This window comes from Heterocephalus glaber, unplaced genomic scaffold, assembly GCF_053883595.1.
Source record: "Heterocephalus glaber isolate CG9 unplaced genomic scaffold, H.glaber_assembly_v1.0 deba00001504, whole genome shotgun sequence".
NCBI classification, from domain to species: Eukaryota; Metazoa; Chordata; class Mammalia; order Rodentia; family Bathyergidae; genus Heterocephalus; species Heterocephalus glaber.
In genome coordinates, this window is record NW_028258324.1 from 30,295,699 (window position 1) to 30,318,205 (window position 22,507).

General features: G+C 35.2%; 1 pseudogene; it reads left to right on the forward strand.

Moving 5' to 3' along the window:
- The first annotated feature begins 8,129 nt into the window (after nucleotides 1-8,129).
- On the forward strand, nucleotides 8,130-8,543 carry LOC110349289 (M-phase phosphoprotein 6 pseudogene; annotated as a pseudogene).
- The last annotated feature ends 13,964 nt before the right edge of the window (nucleotides 8,544-22,507 follow it).

Here is a 22,507-nt window from a genome sequence, read left to right on the forward strand (position 1 = left end):
TGAAAAATAAATGTACAGAATGAACATCCATGATTCTTCAACAATTATCAATTTATGACCAATCTTGTTTATACTCTCACCCATTCCCTACATACCCTCATATATAATTTATCAAAATATTTTATGCATTTTGAATGATAAAAGCTTTAAAAAAATATGACCACAGTGATTGTATCACTGTTTTTAAATTTTTACTTGTATAGTTTACAGTTAACTAGAATTAACTAGCAAAGTTAATTTTTCACTTATAATGGTGGGTACTGATTTCACCTGTTTTCATAAAAAGGATGCCATTTGAAATTAGTAATATGTTTTATATTTAAATTTTTTTCCTTTAAATAGATTAAATATGACTTTCTATGGTCTCATTAATAATGTTAATTTGCACATGACACATTTACTTATTCATGAGAAAAATGTGTTCCTTAATTCTGATTGCAAACTCATATTAGCACTGTCAGCTGATAATATTCACTCATTCCATGACTTTTTCAGTATTTCATGCTTTGCAAGCTAAGATGTGCTTAAAATAGTTCTTCATTTTTCACAAGAATTCTGTAAGCTGCTCAATACTATATTTATCTTATTTTTAAAGAGGAGGAACTAAAGCTCAGAGAGGTGAAATGAGGCCCTCAGTCAATTTTCAAAATAGAAATTCTGTCTCTAACCCTGAGTCCTTTTCACCGTATCATACTGCTTTGCTATGAAACCTTCTACACTTGCTTTCATTCAGAGATCCACATTTTACACAATCAAATTTTCAGACTTTTAGGAAAAGGAAGAAGGTAAACATGAGACTGTGTGCCACCTTTTTACCCTGAGCAGGCTGCAGTTGCTCAACACAACCTTTTTCTTCATCACACACATGCCTGTGACGCGGCTTGCTGTGCTAAGCTAGCAGTCTCATTGGAATCAGAAACACTTCTGCGAAGAAAAATGATCTCTTATCTGAGAGAGATTTTTCTTCCAATAAAAGTATCTTCCTTTAGCTTTGCCAAAATCATGTATTTAATGATTTTAGTACTGTATATAGAATTTACTAAAATAAAATATGCTTTAACAAATTTATAATTTGTCCTACTACTCCTTTTTCTGGTTTTGTTTTGTTTTTCTTGCTACCATACTGATAAGTCTCATTCTTTTTTTTTTTTTTTTTTCATATGAGGAGTCGAACTTCGAGACCTTGAGCTTGCAAGGCAGGCGGTGGAACTACTGAGCCACTGAGCTAAATCCCTGGTCCCTCATTCTCGACAATTTATTTTCCTCATTTCTGTTTTCAATGACTATTTTGTTTTATTGTTATGGATAGATAAAAGATTTGATTTACATTATACATACAGAATTGATTAATAGAACACTCACAAACAAGACAAGTTGAAATTATGACAGTTCTTAGAGACATTATTGCTTTTAATCAAATAAACATTTGGAAAAATGTTTTTATATAAAGGAAAAAAAGGATTTTTGAACATCGGAGAAGGAACAATTATACTGAACACTTGAAAGGATTTTGAAATTAATATACTAAACAATTATTGTATTTTAGCAATCATGATGAATTGTTTTGTCTGTCCTTTCTTTTTGGAACAGCATTACTGCCCCTTCTCTCTTGTGATGTAATTGTAGTGAGAGTCTGATCATAATCCATGGTCCTGGTTCCTGGGCAACAGTGATGGTCTAACTATAGTACCCCACACTGCCGGACACAGTGATTGGTCGAGGGGTGATCTTAGACCCCATCCAGCCACAAAGAGATTCTTCCACAAAGGTTTTGTGGTTGAGACTGGGTGCTTGTTGTGAATCATAGGTAAACAAGATGGGAATAGGAGTTTTTGAAACCAGATTGCTTACTTTCGTCTGAGAGAATGCAGCCACCTACGAAGAGAAGTGGAGAACTCACCTGGAGGAGGGGAGCTGGAGAGGGTGGGGGTGCCTGCAGCTGCTGGCCCGCCTGTCATCCCTTCCCTTTTTCTGCCCACACTTTGAAATGTAGCCCAAATCACTTCCCTCTCTGCTATTTATTTTTTTGGTGAGCGGTTTAAATTTTTATCATTTGCAAATTTTAAAAAATTTCTAGTACTAGTCACAGTATTTTGTTTCTAACACAGAAGTATATATAGATCAGAATTTCTTTTTGATCACTGGATGGCTATGTATTATTGGGCAAGTCATTCACACTCTCTAAACTGCAGTCTGCCATCATAAGAATAATATTTATTGGGCCAGGGATTTAACTCAGTGGTTCTGCCGCTTGCCTCGGAAGCTCAAGGTCCCGAGTTCGATCTCTGGTAGAAAAAAAAAAAAGAATAATGTTTATTTGTCATGATTTTCTTACAGAGTGGCTGTATGGTTTTAATGAAATGTTATTTTATATATATCTAGATATATATATATATATTTCATAACTCAGTTTTGTTTACTCGTAGAGTTAGAAAATGCTGTAGGTTGGATTCCTCATCTCTTTTGACTGTTGTTGGAGGATTTAATAGTGCTTGCATAATGCAGTCTGTTCTCTCAATTGCCCTCTGAGATTGCCCCCAGCACATCCCAGCTTCTCCTCTAGGATGTGAGGTTTGAGGAGCAGAGTTGCTTCAAGAGACCCAGAGTCTCTCGAGTAAAATAAATGATTTCTGTTCTATGCTTTTGTGGTTATGTAGTTATGATACAGCAACAACTGGGGTGATCTAGGAGTTAATAGGCAGTTCCAGTAGATAGATTTTTATTTTTTTCGTACCTGGCATCAAACTAGGGTCCTTGCGATTGCTAGGCAGGCGGCAGAACCACTGAGCTAAATCCCTGGACCCTCCAGTAGATAGATTTTAATTCATACTAATCCTTATAATAGGAAAACATTCAATACAAGTGTATGTTTTTTCCCAATAAAATCTATTCATTAAAAATCTAGTACAGAAGGGTTTCACATCCATGGATATCATTGTGAAAATTACCAAGGATACAGATTCCTCATGAGAATATAATCAGAACCCTGAACCCCATGAAAAATATTATAAACATGGCATCTTGTAAAATTATGTGAACTAATGGGTGCTTTAATGCCCACTATTAGTCTGTAATACTCAGATTCAGAATCCTCTGTCTAGTGAGTCATAGCATAGAAACACTGAGAGAACTATGTAGCACAGAAAATCTAGTTTGAAAAAAACCTTCTGCTTCTGACAAATGATATAGAAATAAAAGCTGTTACTGATATATGTGTTTTGGCCTGTTCTTGTGTGATGCCCTACATATTGTTCAATCTGAAGAATATGCATACAGCAATTATTTGATTTATTCTGTATATTCAGTTGGTATTTAGCACCTGCTTTTGTATATGGTGTGTTTCCTTTTCTCATATAACTGTACTGTATGTGTCTACACATCAATTTCACAACAGAGTTCAACAGGAAAAAAAATGAATAGGGTTGAATGATTGAGATGGTGCTCATGAAAAAGTGGGAAACAGGTTGTCCTGTGGAATGTAGGTGGGCTTTATTCAATGAGTGGATAGACTAAATAGAGCATAAAAGCTAAATAAGGGAGTATTTGCTCTTTCTGCCTATCTTTGAGATGAAACACTGCTTGTCTGCCTGCAAATGTTATTCAGATTTGAACTGGCTTTCTGGTTCTCAGAACTTATGAAATTGCAGCAGAACTATACTGTTTGCTCTCCTGGGTGTTTCTTTCTCTCCTCCCCCCTCCTCCTCTTCCTCCTCTTCCTCCTTCTCCTTCCTCCCTCTTATATGCATTATATAATCTCTGAAGAACCTAGACTAATATATGTACTGAGTGGGACATTGTTATCAGAATGTGAATCTGGTGAGGTGAATTCATTTCTAGCAGAAATAAAGAGGAGTTGAACAAAACAACAAACTGGAGGTCAGTCAGACTTTGTAGGAACAGAGAAACAAAACAAAAGCATAAATCTGCAGAACTATGGTCTGGTTTGCTTACTGGTGCTGATTAGAGTGAGGGTAGCTTAGAGATAGTGGGATTTTGACTAGGACTAGTAAAGTCTGCCAAAACTGCTTTTCACATTCACCTCTTTACTGGTCAAAGGGACGTCTGCCTAATGGCAGCTGTACTAAGCGTAGGTGAAGTAAACAAGACTTCAGTGTAGTTCTGTAGTAATATAAAGTTTCTATTGGAGATGCTTTGTGTTAAAGGCTGAGAAGAAAGAATTTCTAGGCACAGTGAATTTTGTTTCTTTTGTTTTTCTGCTGTTGCCACTTTTGAATGAAGAACTTTTGAGTATTTTATCTACATTGTCTTGTGTAGTGTCCTCTGGGTTTACTATTTACAAAGAAATGCTAAAAGTTGGAAACTTGGCATTTGGGAAAGGTGAAAAATCATTCTTCTGTGCCTGCTGTTGCAGTTGCTGGTTCACGTAGAGACGTAGAGAGAGAGGAAGTCAGTTGCATCAACAAGGAACCAACTCTGCAGGGCCTTGAATATAAGGTAAAAATAATTTTAAAAACTGTGTGTCCCTGTTCCTTTTAATTAGAGGAATGGTGTAAAAATCATGACAACGATAATCACATGAGAACATAGATTGATGGATTGGACATTTAAAACACCATGTGAGTTAGTAGGAGCACCCCACACCACCATCTAGGCTGTTTATAACATTCAAAACCATACCAAGGACTTCAAAGATAAAAAGTCAACAATAGTTTGCTTCTCCCATGGAAATGACACACTGGACAGTACCTATATTAGAACAGCAAGTGTACATTTAATGCAATATTAAAATGCCTGTAATATACTCAGAAAAAAATGACTAAGATAAAGAGAAAATGAGTAAGCACATTCTTTCTCAATACTTTATCTCCCAAAAAATAAGTGATAAGAAGTAGTTTGAAATTTAATGAAACGATGCAAGAAGCAAGACTGTGTGGGTCAAGACTTATAAATTAGGGGACCCATACACAATAGAATGCAAGATGAGGGAGTAGTAAATATGTTGCTAAAATAGAAGAGAGGCAGCAGTAATAAGGTTATTGGAAAATGAAACTGTAGTTATAGCCACCACTCAGAACTTGCATCTTGCAAAGCTGAGTCACTTTAGGGACTAAAAAAGCAAGTCATGTGATGATGACTACACATAGGATGGATGACCAGCAGCCAGTGTCACCAGAAGACAGTGAACTTACTTTCTTTGAGTATAGTTGGTGTGGGAGAAAGGGGAGCAATTTGCTATGATGTGCTAACAAACCAGAGGTCAGCAACAAGGAGAGGGTGTGCGAAGTGTGGGGAAATAAGGTGTGAGTTGTAGATATAAAAAGAATTACTTCTTTTGCAGTTGAGTGACATAAAAGAATTACTTTTAAAAGATTTAATTAGATATAAACATATCTGGCATATTTCCTATCTGAATGGGAAACGTAATTAATAGAAAAAAGTTAACAAAATTATTTCTCTCTGTTTAGTTTTTTGAGAAAGGGTCTCACTATGTAGCTGAGGCTGGCCTCGAACTTATGTCACTCCTTCTGCCTCAGTCTCCTAAGTGCTTCAATTATAAGCACACACCAACACATCCTGCTTCTTTTTTTCCCCATTATTGAAAAATTCTAAAGAAAAGCTTAATTTTGGCATATATATAACATGGTAAATAAGTTTTTCAATAACAGTTTAAAAATACACATTATTTCTATAACATTTTAAAGATTTATTGACAATATTGACTGTTGTCAATATTGAAAATATTGTGTTTAAGGGATGTAATATTTTATTGCTTTAGGCTGCAACCCCCAGCACTGAAGAGCAGAGCCGCCCCCAGCTTCTAGGAGGTGACCCATGTGGGTGCCAGCAGCACACACCCAGCCCCACCCCCCTTGAAATGAGAAGACACATAAATAAATCTCAAAACCAGACTCCCAGATCACCTAAAGCAACCCAAAAGGGAAATGAGATGGAATAATCTGATACTCAACCACCTGGACTCCCTGAACTGGCAACAAAAGAGGATCTGGAAAAAATAAAATCAGAATTAATTTCTCAGATAACAACAGAAATTGTGCCATAGTGCAAGACATGATTAATAAATCTAGAGTGGACACAGATAAAACAAATAGAGGAGCTGAGGAACATGATGGAATCCCAACACAGGAAACAAATAGAATCCATAAAACAGATGCAAACCAATTTCTAGGAGATTAACAACTCTATTGAAAGTTTACTCCAGATATAGAAGATAAGATTGCAATTAGTCACCAGGAAAAGAAAAATCTCTTTAAAATAGTAAGGTACCATGAGAAATAAATCCAGCAGTTGCTAGACGATGCAAAGAAGACTAACATAAGACTGACCAGAGTCAATGAAGAAACAGGAGAGAGTGCAGATGGCATAAAAAAACTGCTCACAGAAGTGATGGCAGAAAACTTCCCAAGCAGGGGAAAAGAACTTGACATACAGATAAATGAGGCATATAGGACTCCAACTAGCCACAATAAAAAAAAAAAAATTACACATAGGCATATAATAGTTAAGATTCCAGAAACCCAACAGAAGAACAAAATTCTACAAGGAGTTAGAGAAAAGAAACAAATCACATACAAAGGAAAGCCCATGAGAATCACAGCAGACTTCTCCACACAAACCCTCAAAGCAAGATCTTGGAGTGAAGTATTTCAAGCCCTAAAGGGAAACAGCCTCCAACCCAGATTGATATACCCTGCAAACTATCTTTCAAAATTGATGGAGAAATAAGATACTTCCATGACAAAGAGCACTTGAGGAAATTCATGAATACCAATCCAGCACTCCAAAATAGTTTAGACAGTATCCTAGGAGAAGACCATGAGGATCACAACCCCGGGAACCCCAGCAGAATGAACCCATCAGTCACAACAAGAAATTAAACACAAAGGGGGGAGAATCCAACAAAAAAGAAAAAGTCATGACAATGATAAGTCAATACACATCAATTATAACCATCAATGCTAATGGTCTCAATTCACCAATCAAAAGATATAGACTGCAGCCAGGGATTTAGTTCAGTGGTTCTGCCACCTGTCTTGCAAGCATAAGGACCCGAGTTCGATCCCTGGCACCAAAAAAAAAAAAAAAAAAGATATAGACTGGCAGAACGGGTTAAGAAGCAAGATCCAACAATATGCTGCATACAAGAAACACAATTCAAAAAGAAACTTGTGGGCTGAAAATTAAAGGGTAGAAAAGAATACTCCATGCAACAGGAACCCCCCTCCCCCAAAAAAGCAAGACTAGGTATCCTCTTTGTAGATCAAATGGATTTCAAACCAACACTTATTAAGAGAGACAAAGAAGGACATTACATCCTTGTAAAGGGAACAATCCAAGAGGAAGAGATGACAATCATAAATATATATGCACCAAACACTAGTGTTCCCAACTATATAAAACAAATACTAATGGGCATGAAAAATCAAATAAGCACTAGTACAATAGTAGTGGGAGACCTCAATACCCCATTGTCACAAATAGATATATGACCCAAACAAAAAACAAGCAGTGAAATACTAGAACTTAATCAAACTCTTGAACAAATGAACTTAACAGATGTTTACAGAGTGTTCCAGCCCACAAAATTAGAAAATACATTCTTTTCAGCTGCACATGGGTTGTTCTCCAAAATAAACCACATACTCACTCATAGAAAATGTTCAAGTAAGTGCAAAGGAATTGACGTTATCCCCTGTATATTATCAGACAATAGCATAATGAAATTGGAGATCAATAGCAAAAGAAACCACAAGAATTTCATAAACACATGGAAATTGAACAACACACTTCTGAATAACCAATGGGTCACAGAGGAAATTAAAGAAGAAATCAGACAATTCCTACAATTAAATGACAATGGCAATATAACATATCGGAATCTATGGGACACAATGAAAGCAGTATTATGAGGGAAATTCACAGCAGTGAAGACTCATATTAAGAAAACAGAGTGAGCCCAATTAAACAATCTGATGCTGAACCTCAAACTTCTAGAAAAAGAAGAGCAGGACAAACCTAAAGCTCATACAAAGGAGGAAATTATAAAGATCAGAGCAGAAATCAATGCAATGGAGACTAAGAGAAAATACAAAAAATCAATGAAGCCAAGAGTAGGTTCTTCAAAAGAATAGACAAGGGGGCCAGAACGCTGCCCCAGGCTGGAGCCAGCATGGCGGCGGAGCACAAGACCAAGTTGTCCAAGAACTTGCTATGCACGAAGTTCATGCGAAGAGGACTGGACTCAGAAACCAAGAAACAGCTAGAAGAGGAAGAAAAGAAGAACATTAGTGAAGAGCACTAGTACTTGGATTTGCCAGAGCTTAAAGAGAAAAAATATTAATGCTTCAGATGAATGCTAAGAACAAAGCAGAGGAGCAAGAGGAAGATGAAACAGTAGAGCTTGATGTGTCAGATGAAGAAATGGCTAAAAGATATGATACTTTGGTAGGGACAATTGGAAAAAAGTTTGCCAAGAAGAGAGACCTGCCAATTATGAAGAAGATGAAAATGGAAACTTAAAACCAATTAAAACAAAGAAGATGTTCCTAAAGCCCCAAGATTAAAATGGATGCCGTCAAATACAGCTCAGGGATGCCTGTGAAAGCAGCGTATTTTGGATCTTATCCTGATGGTGTCTCTGTAGTTGCTAATATGTAATGTTCATTTGTAAAGAAATGTATAATTTTGGAAACATGCTGTTTTTGAAACAGATGTGTGGTAGATGTTATACATCCTTTTCCTAATGATATTCATCAGGAATATAACTCCAGCCCTTGACCTTTCGGTGTACATAGGCACAGGGTTACTTACTAAAGATTTTTTGACCTCACATTTTAAAAAAATATATAGTTCTCCAGTCACTGATACCGAATTGACTCCTACAAATTAATGCCAGTGTTTCATTTACCCTTAATGTTTATATTTTGCTTTAAATTATTAATCATGTCAATCCAATTCATGCATTCATTTTGGAATCAAATGTCATGAGTATTTATTATATACTCATTCATCCAGAACAAACATACCTCTAGCCTGAAGCATTTGTATACTACCAGTTAATTGTCAGTTTAGGGTGGTATGTTTTGTTGTTTAAGGCATTTAATTAAAAATTGTGCAGTAAACATCTTTCACATAAAAAAAAGAATAAACTAAATTGACAAACCCTTAGCCAACCTTATAATAAAAAGGAAAGAAAAGGCCCAAATTCATGCAATTAGGAATGAAATAAGTGAAACTACAACAGACTCAGCAGAAATCCAAAGGATCATCAATACCTACTTCCAGAACCTATACACCAATAAGATGAAAAACACAGAAGAAATGGACAGTTTCCTACATATGTAGGAATTAACAAAGTTGAACGAAGAACACCTAAAAATTCTAAACAACCCAATATCAACCAATGAAATTGAAAACATAATTAAAAACTTAGCAACTAAGAAAAGCCTGGGTCCTGATGGCTTCACTGCTGAATTCTACAAGACATTTAGAGAGGAACTACTGCCATTACTGTTTAAACTCTTCAGTGAAATTGAAAGGGAAGCAATTATCACCTTGATCCCCAAAGCAGAGAAAGACTCAACTGAAAAAGAGAACTATAGGCCAATCTCACTAATGAACAGAGATGCAAAAATTTTTAATAAGATACTGGCAAACAGAATGCAGAAGATCATCAAGAAGATCATACACCCTGATCAAGTGGGATTCATCCCAGGGGTTCAGGGATGGTTCAACATATGCAAATCAATAAATGTAATAAACTGTATCAATAGAGCTAAGGACAAAAACCATCTGATCATCTCAATAGATGCAGGAAAAACATTTGACAAAATCCAACACGCATTTATATAAAAACCATACAAAAAATTGGAACAGACAGTCTCTACCTCAATCTGATAAAAGCATTCTATTAAAAATCAACAGCCAGTATCATATAAAATGGTCAAATCCTGAAATCTTTCACACTAAAATCAGGAACAAGAAAAGGAATGTCCACTATCACCACTCCTGTTCAATATAGTTTTAGAAACATTACCCGCAGCAATTAGACAAGTGAAAGAAATAAAAGGAATAAAAATAGGAAGTGAAGAAGTCAAATTGTCCTTATTTTCTGAGGACATGATACTTTAGAAGTAGAAGACCCCAAGAACTCCAGCAGAAGTCTTCTAGACTTAATAACCAAATTCAGTCAAGTAGCTGGATACAAGGTCAACACACAAAAATCAATAGCTTTCCTCTACGCAAATGAAAAACAGACTCACTGAGAGGCAAATAGGGCAAAGGATTCCTTTCACAATAGCATCCAGAAAACTGAAATATCTAGGAATCAACCTAAGAAAAGAAATCAAAGATCTCTACTCTGAAAACTATAGCACCCTGAAAAGAGAGATTGAAGAGGATTTGAGAAAATGGAAAGAAATCCCTTGCTCTTGGGTGGGAAGGATCAACATAGTGAAAATGGTCATACTTCCAAAACTGGTATACAGATTCACTGCAATCCCAATTGAAATCCCAGCAGCATACTTCACAGACCTTGAGAAAACAATCCAAAAATTAATTTGGAATCAGTAGAGACCTAGAATAACAAAAGCAATTCTAGGCAACAGGGACCTGGCAGAGTGTATCACAATCCCCAACTTGAAACTGTACTACAAAGCTACTGTGATAAAAACAGCATGGTACTGGCAAAGAAACAGACCTGAGGACCAGTGGAAGAGATTAGAAGATGCAGAACAAATCCAGACACACACAGCCACCTTATCTTCAACAAAGGAGCCAAACACCCTCACTGGAGGAAAGACAGACTCTTTAATACCTGGTGCTGGAAAAACTGAGTTTCAACTTGCCAAAGATTAAAACTAGACCTATATCTCTCACCATGCACTAAACTAAAATCAAAATGGATTTAAGATCTAAATATTAAAACAGAAATGCTGAACCGGCTGGAACAGAGGTTAGGTAGAACTCTTGAAGACATTGGTGTAGGAAAAGATTTTATGAACAAAACTCAATTGGATGTGAACTAGCACAAACAATCAACGAGTGGTATCTCTTCTCTTTAAAAAGCTTCTGCACAGCAAGAGAAACCACCAACAGTGTGAAGAGACAACCCACAATGTGGGAAAAATTTTTCACCAGCTGTTCCTCAGACAAAGGTCTACTATCTATAATCTATGAATAACTTAAAAAAATCAGACCTCCCAAATTTAAAGACCCAATCCAAAAATGGGCATCTGAAATGAACAGACATTTCTCAGACAAAGAAGTAGAAATAGCAAATAAACATATGACTAAATGTTCAACATCACTGGTCATTTGAAAGATGCAAATTAAAACAATGCTGAGATTCCACCTCACCCCAGAAAGAATGGCTGCTAACAAGAAATCAACCCATAATAAATGCTGGCAGGGATGTGGAGAAAGAGGAATACTACTCCACTGCTGTAGGGGGTGCAGACTGGTGCAACCACTGTGGAAATCAGTATGGAGATACCTCAAAGAACTAGGACTGCAAGTCCCATTTGACCCAGCTATTCCCCTGCTGGGTATCTTCCCCAAAGAATTAAAAGAATTATACCACAGTGATATATGTGCACCCATGTTCATAGCAGCACAACTTGTAATAGCTAAAACTTGGAAGCAGCCCAGTTGCCCATCAACTGGAGACTGGGTATAGAAGATGTGGTTTTTTCATAAAATGGAGCACTACTCAGCCATAAAAAATGAGAAATTGGAGACATTTATAGGTAAATGGATGCACTTTGAGGTGATACTTTTAAGTGAAATAAATAAGACACACGTGCAAATACCAAATAGTTTCTGTAGTGTGAGAAACTGAAAGTGTAAATAAGGTCTAAAAGTTATAAAAGATAATGTGAAATAGGAAGAAAAGAAGCAAAGGGGAAGGGGAAATCAGAGGGGTAGGGGAAAAGAAAAAAGGAAATGGAATTAATATGAGAAAATGAAAAAATGGAAACAAAGTCTTTGAAAATGGGGAGGGGTGGAAGATTGAATGGAGGGCTGGGGACTTGGAAAAAAATAAGAATCAGGAGAGATTATGTAAAGGTGCAAATTTCCAATGATAAATGTCATTATATTGTATACCTAAAATGTACCAAAAAATTAATTTTAAAATATTTTATTGCTTTAAATTTAATGCTTCAGCCTATATCATTCTTAATGCACACTTAATGTGATATGATAGTTAAATTAATAAATAATTTACATAATGAATATGGTAATAATGAAACAAATGATGCATTGCCAAGTCATTTTCAGTGTATAAAAACATGAGTTCGTGGAGTCTACATCTTTGAGTTATAAATGTGCTTGTCTTTGTAGTATATTCTTTTAAATCAGACTTGTGCTTTATTTTATGCATTGTTTTGTGAGCCAGTACAGGAAGAAAATTTAAAATTTTCATTTGGCGTCACCTGTGAAGGATTATAGCACATTGGAAAATATAAAAAAGCATTCCATCCTGCAGAAACCTTTGGCTGAAGAAAACAGCAGTCCTCCTTGCTGTGATGTCTGGGAAGAAGGAAATAGGAGCCTGTGGTTGAGAGATGGTAAATAGGAAGATCTTCATAGAAATAAATATTGAAGTTATTTTCTTTTTATAACCAAGAGCAGATGAAAAATCACTGTCATTGTCAATATCCTGTTGCCAAAGAACAAATATAAGCAATCTTCAATATATTCATGTGCAGCTTTTCCTATCTCTTTCCATGAGTGTTGATTTTGTTTTATTCTACCACATAGTGCATATGTCTTCTGCTTCTGCTTCAGCTATACTTAATTGTATTAAAGCTTTTCCACTTGGCTGGCAGAACTTCAGAATAAACATTTTAAAAAGAAATTTTGCTTTTGAATACTAAAGAGATTGTTTCAAAATCTCATCATTTATTTTAGTAAATAAGTGTACATATTTAAAAGATTTTAAAGAGGTGGTGTTTAGGGGACATATCAGTGAAGTACCTGAAATAAAGTCATAGAGTAAAATGACAGAGGGAAGGAAACAGTAGCTGGAGCCATACAGAATGGGCTCTGGGTTTGTTCAGTTTACAAGAAATTTCCACTTCTAAACAATAGTTATTATGAGCATCTATTTCTTAAAAACCTTTAAACACATTTATCTTGGATATCCCTACACTTGGATAACATGGAGGAAAAAATATTTTCTTTTGATTTTTTTTTTCTAATTACAGGGGGCTGATGAATTTGGTTTCTTGCTGGACCTCTGATTAAGTCAGTAGAGGGAGCCAGAGTTACTGAGCCAGTGGTCCTGACCTTTGACCTGTCCTCCCATCAGACAAGAAAGATGCACCAAGCAAGTCTCCCTCATGCTCCAATCAGTCGGAGTAGATACAGCAATGGTAGGTAGAAGTTTCCTGAATCAGATATGGCAAGATTTTTATTAAGTGTTTTGATGTTTATAAAGAAAAGATTTCATTCAAATGAGGCCTTTATCATTTCCCATTATGAAGAGCAAATTCTGCAATACATGTGGAATATGCTTACTATAATCTACTTATAAATCATTCTTGGAAATACATTGCAAATTTGTGGAATATTATCTGAGGCATTGGTGTGCAAGTAGGTGTATAGAAGAAGTAAATTGCTGGGCTTTTTCTTAGTTCTCATTAAGATTCCTGCCCAAGCCACTAGTTTTGCTCTTCTTGATGACTGCAATCATATTCTAATAGATTTCTTTGCTTCCACTCTTACTCCTATAACACTATTTCAACATGAGAGCCAGAGAGGTCTTTACAAATACACCATTCTGCTCAGAAAGCTTTCAGTGGCTTCCAATTTAGAGACAGAGCTGAAATCTTCACAGTGACCTTCAAGAACTTCACTCTGTAATGATCTCATCATCTGCTACTTTGGCAATTTCTGCACTTGCAGCTTTCCCTCTGCTAACTCTGGTCCCACCACCTGCCCTCAACAACTCTCCCCAAACTCCAGCTCATTTCTGAGTTAGAAGCTTTACAATGGCTATTTCCTCTGTCAAATTTTCTTCCCACAGGCAGACTCTAACTTCCTTGGTCTTTGCTCAAATATCAATTTCAAAATACTGTAAAACTAAGTTACCCTGGTTTTCCTTATCCTGCTCGTTTTTTTTTTTTTTTTTGAACACTTAATCACTTTCCAATATACTGTATAATTTGCTTATTTACTTTTACTTTTTGTTTCCAGCCATTATGATACAGGGTGAAGAGATGAAACTCCCAAACCTACTAGATATCCAAAACATGAGTTTGTGTTCTCTAAAATCAAGGAATGAATTCTAGGAACAATGGAGGTTAAGAGTAGGAATAATTTATTGAAAGAGAGCTTCTGTCTAAGAGAGACAGAAGGGGGACCAGAAAGTGGATTGCCTTCCCACCCCACTTTTTAAAGATGTTTTATACAGCAAAGCCATGTGGTGAGGTGGGTACAAAGTGCGACAAAACTAGAAGACCCAATGGAAATTTACAAGGTGGGCATGAAGTGGGACAAAACCACGACCAACCAATAAGATTACAAGTACAGTCACCCGGGTAATATTGATTAAATGGGGATACAATGGGGAAACAAGTCACATGGCAAGCATACAAGGAATGAGCAAGGATTTTTGGTGGAAAGGGGTGGGTCAGGAATCTTTCTTGGAAGATATTTGTCCCCCACGCAGGTGATTGATACCTGTTTAGAGTATCGATCACTGCTATTCATCCTACATGGGGGTGGTAGTTTCCTCTCCTTTTATAATTTTGGCCTTCAGAGAATGTGTCTTGATTGTCCTCCATGTTGGCTCCTTCTGGGCTGGCCCTAACTGCCTACAAGATATCTAATTAACTTACCTATCTGCAATAATTAGAACATAAGCTCCAACGTAGAGATTTTTTTAAAACTTTCACTTTTAGGTGATCTCTGATTCACATGCAATTGTCATACAAAAAATTTCTGCACCCAAGTCACACATTATTCCTCAATGGTAACAACTTGCAAAATTATAGTACAATACCATAGCCAGAAAATTGGTATTGATAGAATCCATCCACCTTATTCAGACCTCACTAGTTTTGTACATACTCATTTCCTTGTGTGTATTTATTTTGATGCAATATTATCACATGTGTAGATTTGTGTGACCAGCACCACAATCAATATATAGAACAATTTCTTTACAAGGATCAAGGGTAAAAATTTTTGTTTTATCATGACTGTATTTGAAAGCCCTAACACACAGTGAGTATCTAATAAATATTTGCTCAATAAGTAAATCAAGTTATTTTTGCACTAGGGCTTATATAAAATATTGTAATCATTGTTTCTCAAACAATTTGAAACCCTACTCTGGTTTTTTTTGGTTGTTGTTCATTTTAAATTATTCCTAAATATTATTTTTTAGAATACGTATATCAGTCTATTGTTTCTAAAGTGTTAATTCTTACACTACAATTTCTAGAAGTATGAATTAATGTGAATCATAACAGCACTGTTGTTCAAGATTATAAAATTTATTAAATATCCTCAATATTCTAACTCTCCATTTCCTTTTCATTCTTTTGTTTTGGGGTGAGGGGAGAGGTGGTGCTGGAGCCTGAACCCAGAACTGACCTACATTCCCAGGCAATTCTCCACTCAATTGTAATGTTTTAGGAAATAAAAGACAAGTGTTTTACTGACATACTTCACATATGTCCCAGAAAAGTTGGATGAAGGTGAGTATGGTAAGGCAGGTAAATCATTCTGTCATCCTGGCCTCTTTCTTGAGGAAATTTATTAATACAGCAAAATTGGCATCAGACCAAGTCTTTTCACACTGGACTACCATTCTAACCATTTTTATCTTCCTAAATAAGATTTTATTGTCATACTGACTGGCTCTCTAGTAACTGTGATGGTTGCTCAACTTCATCATTAATTTATGAAATGGCTGACTCTGTTGTATGGAGCCAAGAGTGCCCTCCTTTTTTGTAACGCTTCTGGAATGTTCAGACACTGAACTCAGATTTTTAACTGTATTAAAATAACAACCCTGGGGTGGCTGGAGAGATAGTCACGGGAGACCTTCCAAATTCAGTACTTTCTATCAAGATGATTCTCCAATAAATGAACCTTAAAATCTCTCAGGTTCTTTAAAAGCAGAAAGCCTCTTCCTCTCATGTCCTACACACAAGAGTTAAAGATCAAAAATCTGAATGCAACCTAACTTCTTGCTATTTTCCTAAGATTTTATATTTGGAAGACATTGCTTATGATTAGAAAATAAATAAATAGAACAAACATAATTGAGGATCAGAGTAACAGCTTTTTGAGAAATGCATCGTTCTTAGCCACTTAAGAATTTTTTTGAGCCAAATACATCAAATTTTTATGAAGCCCGAACTAATTTTAATAACTTCAGTTTTTGATCTAGATCATAAGTCTAATTAGCATTAGAATGGCAGAGATAAGTGTAGCCAAATCACATGAGATTAAAAAATAATCTAAGACCTATGGTTTAGCAATATTAAATGAGGAAATAGAAGAAAATATTAACTAGCTGAGGAAAAATTTCATTAGATGAAAAGTAGTAAAAGAAATTATAAACAAAAGGGTTAATAGTTGTGATTAAAATGAAACATTTTGTTTTAAAAAACTATATATGTGTGTGTTTATGCATATATGTATATATATGTATATATATTTTATATATGAGAAAAAACATAACAGAATAATTTAAAATGGAGAGATAGATAAAAAGTATCATTACTCTATGAAGTATTTAATAAGATTCTATGTTTTAAGCACTGTTCTAATTACTTCACATGGTTTATCTCATAGCAATTTGAAAGAAATATATATTTTAAGCATATTTAGTGTGGTTGACCAAGTAACCCCATCTATGAAATTCTATTCAAGATAAATAATTACAAATGCAGAAAATAATTTTTTTCCTTAAGTTTATTGGTACATTTTAGGTATACATTATGATCCCATTTATTATTGAGAATTTGTACCTGTACATGATATATCTTGGTTTTTTATTTTTCCCATTTTCCTTCCCTCTCTTCTACCCCTCCACACCTCTCTATTTACAAAACCTTTGTTTCTAATTTTTCCTTCTTTTCTCATTTGTTTCCCTCTAGAAAAGAATTATTTTAAAAAGCACTAATCACATCAAAAATAGACATAGTAGCATACCTACAGAATGGCCTTTTATAAAGCCATTACATTATATTTAAGGAATTTAAGTAATATAGAAAATTTATATAGTGTAATATAAAATGTGGTAAAGTTTAATCTTATTTGTGTGTATATGGGAGGTCAATAAATACATTCATCATGGGGAATTGGTACATAAACACACTGCAACTTGATCCTTTTACTACACTTCCCATTCCCCATTTCCTTCCTCTCATCTACCTCTATCCTAAAGGTCTTTCCTATCTTAAATACTGGGCACATAATTTGAATTGGTGATACATGTACTTGGTTTTATCTTTAAATTATTTTATAGATGAAGGAATCAGTAAATTTTTTACCTTCCCTTCTGCTTCTTTTTGTTTCCAGGTACTGCTATTTTTAAAAAAAATAATTTCTATGTCCCTTTCAGTAGACATAATTCCTACTTTTGTGTTTTAGTTCCTACTGCCATGGTATTTCCAGACGTCTCTAGGATAACTCAAGTTTGACCACCAATAGCTCATGAAGGAGTGGTGGGAAATATACTTTCTAGGTTCTTGCATATTCACAAATATTTGTCTTAGACTTTATGCTTGCATGATATTGGTGCTTTAGCTTTTTAAAAAAGTTGTACTAATAAGTTTGAATACATTTTTTATGTTTCTTGGAAATATTTTTTTCTAATTTCTTTACCCTCTGTTTATTTTTACAGTTTCTGTCCTCATGTTTTTCTTATATTATTTTTGTATTAATGTAGCAGTTGGTTTCTTTCTCATTTTTATTTATCTTTAAATTATATGATCCCTTTCTATGATAGGTATTGGCTAGAATTTCATGGAAGGGAGAGGCAAAGCCATTATTTTATTTTATTTGTTTATTTTTTTTCAAAGCCATTATTTTATAGCGGTAGAATCTGAGTATCTCAAGATTGGTACAAGTGAATTCTTTTAGTGCCTCTCCCCAAAAGAACTACCAGGATTAGCCTTGCAGGGCTCATGATAAAACACAGGATCTCTGCTATCCTTGCCTCACTGGTGGATAGTAACTACAAATACTCTTTGTAGTATATCATTAGTCCCTCTGCCCCACCTGACTCCTAAAGCTATAACGAGGGTAAAGAAGTATCCATTACCAAATCTTTCACCCTTTTTCTTAACACCACAACAAAAGCAGTTGTTTGTTTTGAAATAACTTTCTCTTTCTTTACGAGGAACATGGCTTGCCATCTTTTTCTGAGAATGTGGACCTAGAAGAATCGTGTTTTCATACTTCTCTACCTGTTTGCTTGACTTGCACAGTTTCTGGTAGTCTTTCCTCTTATATCCTGCTTTGGGGTTTTACTTATTTTTTAGATTTATTAAACATGGAGGTCATATATTGTTCCTTATTCTTCTTGTGGGTTTCAGGTAATTTCTGAAAGGCCAGCGCAAAAAACCCCCAACTTTACTAAAGCTAGAAGTCTGGCTATAGGCATAAGTGTTTACATTCAGAAAAACAATTGTGATAAATAATATATCATGAAGATTTTTGTGAAGTTTTGATTTATTCTTGATCTATTTCAAAAAGGATGGGCTATCCTTAACATCTTTATGTTTTTCACTTTTTACCAGTCCCTTCTATTTGTTCTTTGGATAGGAATTTCTTGGTTTTCTGTCCACTTACTGCCTTTCTTCTCTCATTTTGTTTTCATTCCATAGCATGTTTAGACAGACCACCAATTTCATGATGGTGAGTTCAAAGAGAATAATTTCGAATGAGGATAAGGCTGAGCTGGAGAAAGCTATTGAAAATGAGCCATAAAGGAAGCAAGTGGCCTTGACTTCTGCTGCTGTCAAAAAAAGAGAAAAGCTTCTATACAGAAAACAAATCTGAATTGCTATCAGTAGGAGTCTGAAGTTTTATACTCAGGTAAACTGTGCATGAATGTTCAAACTTCAATTTTACAAGCACAAGAATAGGAAATCATAACATCAAGAATTTATTTTTACAAAAATGTCAAAATAATCGTGGAAGGACATCAGATGTTGAAGTATTTCACATGAACTTGCTGTTTAGATACTTTCTTTAGGATAGTACTATATAATATAATCTTAACCCAAATAATGCATCATAATCAAAGCCTAGAAATTGAAGAATTACATATATCTCTAAGTATGCATATCTCAATATAAAGTAAGAATTATATGAATATTTACTTTGAAATAAGTACTTGAATTCCTTTGTCTTTTTTTTTTTAACAGTATTGGAAATTGAACTTAGGATATCATTCATGCTAGGCAAGTGCTCCAGTGCTGAAATAGGCCCCAGCCTTTTTAATATTTTATTTTGAAATAGTTTTGCTAAGTTCCCCATACTAGGCTTGAACTTCCTGTCCTCCTCCTTCAACCTCCAAAGTAACTGGGATGACAGGTGTGTGCTACTATTCCCTGCCTTTATTTACCTTGAGGCTAATTTGAGAGCTACCCTGCAAAGAAAGTGACTTTTTTTGGGCACACCTTAAGAAGCCCATGGCTGAAGTCCATTGAGAGCCTCAAACTCTTGGCCAGGAAGTCCTTCTCTGGAGGGAACTCTAGACAACATATCTCTGCATCAACTACAATAATCAGTTTGAACTTGCTCTTGCATTCCAGCAAGGTAGTAGTCAAGGTGACATACTCCTAGCTGGGGTTTCAAACTTTTTGATTCTTTTTCTTTGGGCACCTCTTGATCCTTAATCATCCTCTGCCACCTTATTGTTTGTTTTATTCATTCAGAGCTCACTGCCACTAGGATGGAACAATGACTGGGTTGTTTGTCTTTTCTAAAAATTTCTGTTTTATATGAATTTTTTTTTTTATTTGGCAAGAAATCGCAGTCTTCTTACACTGGCTTAGGTATTGCCAGAGCTGACAGCTCCTGATATATTTAGTGCTACAGCTATTATCTTTTGTTTTTATTGCTTACTTAACTAGCTCTTAGGATTAGGTATGGAACCTTCCTTTTTCACCAAAATCCTTAACACCCAAGAGACTGAAATAGGATAATTCCTTATAGCATGAATACATTGCAATACATGATTAGTAAAAACTACTTAGCTTCCTAGAACCATGATAAAGAGATGGCACATTTAGGAGTACAAGGCCTAGAGCTAGCTATGAGCCTGGATGTATTTCTTACTTCTCTTTAAAAAAGAGATGAGTATTAACTAAATTAAGTTAAATATAATTATGATTACACTTGACATGTGATATAGCTTCTATTATTACTATTATTAATGTTGATATTGTTATTTTGGCAGAAGGAAACTGCAAATTTGCCAAGTCATATCATGGAAATAAAGTAAAAATCAACCTGCACTAGCTCCTAGAAAATCACAGATACCTAGGGTATAAGACATTCAGTAACATAAAAGAATTAGTTGAATTATACATAAGTGAAAAGTTTCATAAGCAGATGAACATAGATTAAAAGTAGTTTTGTTGGGCCGGGTATTTAGCTCAGGGATTCTGCTGCCTACCTTGCAAGCACAAGGTCCTGAGTTCAATCCCCGGTACAAAAAAAAAAAATAGTTTTGAGGCTAAATATTTTTATTTTCCCCATCATTTGTTAATTAGCAAAATGAACCACGTACAGCAAAGAGTTTCAGACAGAACTTAGTTTTCAAGCACTTTAGTTCCACAAGTTATCATCTCATTTCCTTAAATCCATCTCGAGGCCAGGGATTTAGCTCAGTGGCACTGAGCCTGACTCACAAGCACAAGGTTCTGAGTTCAATCCCAGGTACCGGAAAAAGAAAAAAAGTGAGCTTAAATCCATCTCAAGTTATCATTCTTTTAAAATTTGAAACTGACTGTAATTATGAGATATTTCAAATGTAGAATAAAATATAAAAACAATATAAATACTCCCTCTTTATTTTAAACCTAGTTCTCAGATATTGATATTTTGCTATATTGTTTCTTTTAGTTTTTCTTGGACTTTTCTCATCATTAAACACCAATATTACCATACTCCTTAATCTTCCTGTTACAATAATGGATTAGTTAAAGATATTATTTCAAAGCTTCAAGGCAGGAAAATGCCACAGTTCCTCATTACATACTTTATATAAAAGCTTCTTAACTTTGGATTCAATAATTTACAAATATGCTTAGGAATGCTTTCAAGATAAACTCAAAGCATTTGCTAATTCATCCTTTTGAAAATTAGGCAGGCCTATTCCAAGATGTATGGACTTTTTACAGTGGAAAAATGGTAAACATATTCACAGGTTGACTTAATGGGATTCTATGTGATTATGAGTACATATATTTAATTATTTGTTCAACAAACATTTATTCATCACATATTGTATGACAGGCATGACTCAACTCTAGACACTGGGATATATAAGACAACCAATCAGAAAAAGAATATTTTGCCTGCATAGAGCTTACAGTCTAATAAGGGTATATTGATAATTGTCTTAGGTAACCATACATTTTCCTTCAGCCATCTTCATCTATGAAGCAGCTATAGGTCAGGCAGAGTTAGATTTAAGCAGGAAAGTGTTTTGCTAAGTGAGTATGGAGAGGAGAAGTTGGATAAGGAAGTTGATGGTGGGTAAAAGGAAATAAGGTAGGGATGAGCATGGAAATGAACATTCTTGGATGAGAAGTAAGTGTATAATTGTGTGTGGAGAAGGAGGGGCAGAGGTAGAATGCCAGAGGAAGTGTTCAGTTCAATGGTTTGTAATTCTGAGTGTAGTTGAAGGGCTGAGAAAGTAATATGTTTGAATAAGTGCTTGGAATTAAGATTTTAGAAGGATTGTTTAATTAATAGTGATAAGATCTAAAACTAGATTATGAGAGCTATTGGCTGAGGGGGTATAGAGGACATGTCAATTGGATCACAGGAATTCAGAGAATTAAGTGACAAGGATGTTGAAAGGGTAATTCAAACAGATTAAACCACTAAAGGGATAGTTAATTAAGAGCTAAAGTCTTCCAAGAATAAAGCAAAATAATATACAGTCAGTGAAAAACTATAACAAAGCAGTGTAGCATTATCTCCTATCTTCTACACGAGCGCTCTCAGGTCTAAAACTGTGGACCAATACACTTAGGGTTACATACCTGTGACTGTATCTCAGCTGTGCACTCACACTCGGGTCATCTGGCTCCAAGCTGAGTGTTTCCCCACCTCCTCATGCTGTCAACCATGATCAGTTCTGTGAGTTAAAAACTGAATGAGGGGCTGGGGATTTAGCTCAGTGTTTTCGCCCCCTGCTGTCCAAGCTCAAGGATGCGAGATCTATCCCCAGTACCAAAAATAAATAAATAAATAAATAAAATAAAACTGAATGAAGATAAAACAGGAAGAGGATGTTTGTTTAGTAGTAGGTGGAAAATGATTT